The sequence below is a fragment of the Monodelphis domestica genome, chromosome 3, assembly GCF_027887165.1.
Source record: "Monodelphis domestica isolate mMonDom1 chromosome 3, mMonDom1.pri, whole genome shotgun sequence".
NCBI lineage: Eukaryota > Metazoa > Chordata > Mammalia > Didelphimorphia > Didelphidae > Monodelphis > Monodelphis domestica.
Window position 1 is genome coordinate 77112358 of NC_077229.1, and position 4338 is coordinate 77116695.

The 4338-nt window shown below is 39.4% G+C and overlaps 1 protein-coding gene across 3 annotated transcripts in view; it reads right to left on the reverse strand.

Annotated features, from left to right (window-relative positions):
* Positions 1 to 4338, reverse strand: part of JSRP1 (junctional sarcoplasmic reticulum protein 1) — an 81959-nt gene that overhangs the window by 39242 nt on the left and 38379 nt on the right. The window lies entirely within an intron of this gene.

Sequence of the window (4338 nt, forward strand, 5' to 3'; positions counted from 1 at the left end):
AACATCCTCCCCCACCATTTTCTTCTGGCATCTGTTTCCTTTATGACTTAATGCATCATTTATAGGAACCCATATCCCAGAATTCAGTGCAGTATTCTTTCTGTTTCAGGGCTGGGCTTAAAGCCAAAAGAAAAAAGCCCAACGTCATCATAGGTGGTTTTACTTTTTTTTTTCTTTAATCATCTCCCTCTTAGATTCTAAAATATATGACCATTGACTAAAATTAAACATTAAACTCAATAAATAGTTGAATGAACAATTCAGGTTTCAATAATGAAAAGTACAGCATGCCTTCTGTCTTCAGTGATACATGTACATGGTTTGTGAAATAAATATAGCACTGTAGTGAAAAAAAAAAACAACAATTAACGTCCTCCCTCTGAGCCTGCCCTCAAGTTATCCTGAATTTTTCTTGTTTGTATATTAGTTGTCTGCATGTTCTCTCCTCAGTTAAGACTGTGACCTCCTTGAGGTCAGGGACTAACTGCCTTTTTGCCTTTTTTTGTACTCCCAACAATTAGCACAGTGCCAGGCACATAGCAAGTGCTTAATAAATCTTTCTTGTCTTAGTGGTTTGCAATTTTTCTTTTGTAAAATCTCTTTTTTCACACTGCTCTGTTCTGATGATGCCATATGCCTGCATATCAAAAGTATCCCATAGGATGTCCCCGAACTGGGGAATGGCTGAACAAACTGTGGCATATGATGGTGATGGAATACTTTTGTGCTGAAAGGAATGATGAATTGATGGATTTCTATAAGAACTGTGTACGGGTTAAATGGTAGGAGTTTGATGAAAGTGAGGAGAGCAGTTTGATAAAACACTTAATTTGAGAAGTACGGATAGAAAACAGAAAGGAGAGATTATTATTCTAATACCCTATGAGTATACCTAAATTCCCAATACTATCTAAAATTTCTAAAAAATCTACTCTGTCTTCAAGGACAGGTGCTTCTTGCCTGGCCAGGCCAGTCCTAATCTAACCTACTCGACCTAAACTTTATTCACGAACTACCTATCTATACTAATAAATTAACATTCACCACCCACCACTTCCTTAAATAAGGTTTTATCCTCCAACTGTCAGTAGCTGACAGAGCTCCTGCTCCCTCAAGGTCCAGAGGCAAAAGACCTCAAACTGCCAACTTTTCCTTCCTTTCACTCTCTCATCTCCTAGGTAATGGAATCTTCAGCTCTGGCTAAATGGCACCTGCTAGTTCTCTTCTACTTAGGAACCCTGCACTCTTGCCTCTTAAAGAGACAGAGGGAGAGATTAAGAAAATCCCTTCAGGGGGCAGCTGAGTGGTTTAGTGGATTGAGAGCCAGGCCTAGAGATGGGAGGTCCTAGGTTCAAATATGACCTCAGACACTTCCTAGCTGGGTGACCCTGGGCAAGTCACTTGACCCCCATTGCCTAGCCCTTATCACTCTTCTGTGATAGAGTGATAGACAGATAGACAGAAGGTAAGGGTTTAAAAAAAAAAATCCCTTCAACAACTAGAAAGACCCACATGAACTGATGTGGAGTGAAATGAGCAGAATCAGGAGAACATTAAACACAGTAATGGAAATCTTGTGGGATGATCAAATGTAATAGGCTTTGCTACTAATAGCAAAACAATGATCTAAGACAACTCTGATGAACTTATAAAAAGAATGCTGTCCACATCTAGAGAAAGAACCATTGGAGTAGAAATGCAAAAGAAAACATGATTTATCATTTGTTTATTTGGGCATAGGATTTGGTGGTTTGGTCTTATAAGATGACTCTTACAAAAATGAATAATATGGAAAACAGGTTTTGAGTACATGTATAACCCATTGGAATCACTTGTCAACTCTGGGAAGGGGGAGGAAAGGGGGGATGAAGACAACATGAATCATGTAATCTTGCAAAACTTATGTGGAAATTTGTCATTGGAATAAAATAAAGGTATCCCATAATCTCTGGGAAACTAAAAGAACCAAAAGGCAATAAAGAGCCCCATGATGGTGTCGAAAGGCAACAGTGTCTGATACATTTTAAGTTGTGTACACAAAATGATATCAATAACAGAGAACTAGAAATAGAAAGAATGATAATAATATTATTAATAATGATAATAAATGCACAGCCTGAATGCTATAGTAGTTCCCACAGAATGAATTCCAAAGTGGAGTAAAGCCCCCAGGGGCAGTTGGGTGGTTCTGTGGTGGGAGAGCCAGACTTGGAGACAGGAGGTTCAAATGTGATATCAGACATTTCCCAGCTGTATGACCTGGTCAAAGCCATTTAACCCCAATTGCTTGGTCCTTACCACTCTTCTACCTCCAAGACAGAAGGTAAGGGTTTAAAAAAAAAGTCAAGCCCCCAGTCTGTTGGGTGGACTCCCTCTGGAGCACCCTGACAAGTATAGAGCAGCATGAACAGTTATAGATAGGCTGGGATTTATACCATGAAGGGGAGCAAACTGGTGAGATCACAGATCTATTTAAGTGAGAGTAACTTGCAATGAACAGATCACTTAATAACCAACTGATGGCTACACATGAAACATTTGGGGGCTCTTGAAAATAGTTTTGGCTCTAAAGGGGTTTAAACATTCCTGCTGAAATCTTGATGACACACCTATCAAGGCATTCCTCCAAGGAATTCAGAGAGAAAGTGCAGGCCAAGCTCTATAGAATCCTCATAAATTTGGAATCAATGAAGCCTGAATTAATGAAGTTTTATAGGATTGCCCAAACCCCTCGCTTTCCTATGTTCTTTATCTAATACTTATAGACAAAGTAGTTTAGGAGAAAAACTGGGAAGCTAGGAGACAGGGTTCTAATCTTGCCATTAGCTCACTATGTGATCTTGGACAAATTATTTCCCTTCTTTGTACTACAGTTTTCCCTTCTGTAAAATGAAGGACTTGGCCTAGATGCTTTTTAAGGGCCTTTATAGCTGTGACGTTGTTCTAAGATTCCTTCTACCTATGATAGACTGTCCTATGGTCCTTTCCAGTTTTGACATTCAATGTTCTATGTCCCTTCCAACTCTGATGTTCTATGGTCCATGTTCTAAGTAAGGTCCCTTGGAGCTCTTAACTTCTTAAAATCCCTCCCAACTCTGAAATTCAATGTTCTTTGTATTCTGGGCCCTTCCTACCTTGACATTCGATTCTATGTTGCCATTCATTCCTTTTCCCAGAATTCTGACTCTCTCAGTCCCTGCTTTCTTGCCCATTTTGCTGAGGCTTGGAATAATTTCTATCTCCAACTAATTCGCAAAGTAAAACACATTCCCTTATCCTCATAAGAATGTTTAAGAGCAGCTATGACCCACACATGAGAAGGCAAGCAACAATTCAATGTTTCCCTTTAACTATCCCAATACAACTAATTTTCCATGGAAATATAAATGAGGCTCTGATTCCCATCATTAAAATATTTCCCTTGAGCACTTCATGTTAATTTATAATGTACATAAACAGACTCTATGCCAAAACCAGTTTAATCTTGCTAAGGATTAATTTTGCTCAGGTTGGGAAGGAAGGTGGGGGGCAGGGGCAGGGCTAGGGTGGAGGTGGGGTAATTGAGGGCACCCTCATTGCATCACCTGGGCCTGGCCTGAGTTCCTTTGGTCCTGCACGTAGGGTATGTCTGAAACTGACGTCTGACTCACACACCCTCATCCAGTCAAAACACAATTTTGGCAAACAGTCAAAAATGTCCAGGTATATTTTTTTCTTTCCATGGGGAAAAAAAGACTATTTCCTTCCTTCCTTTTAATTTTATTTCTCTCGTTTTAACCCAATTACATGTAAAGGGAGGCTACTTTCTTAATCGAACTGTCACAACAAAAATAATTCAAAGGTTGGACCAGGTTTCTTTTTTTTTTAAGTTTATTTATTTAATTTGGAGTATTTTTCCATGGTCACATGATTCATGTTCTTTCCCTCCCTTCCTCCCACCCCCCTCCCATAGCCAATGAGCAGTTCCACTGGATTTTACATGTCATTGATCAAGACCTATTTCCATATTATTGATATTTGCACTGGGGTGATCCTTTAGAGTCTACATCCCCAATCATATCCCCATCGACCCATGTGATCAAGCAGTTGTTTTTCTTTTGTGTTTCTACTCCCACAGTTTTTCCTCTGAATGTAGATAGCATTCTTTCTCATAAGTCTCTCAGAATTGTCCTGGATCATTGCATTGCTGCTAGTAGAGAAGTCCATTACATTCAATTGTACCACAAAATATCAATCTCTGTATATAATGTTCTCCTGGTTCTGCTCCTCTCATTCTGCATCAATTCCTGACGGTTGTTCCAGTTCACATGGAATCCCTCCAGTTCATTATTCCTTTGG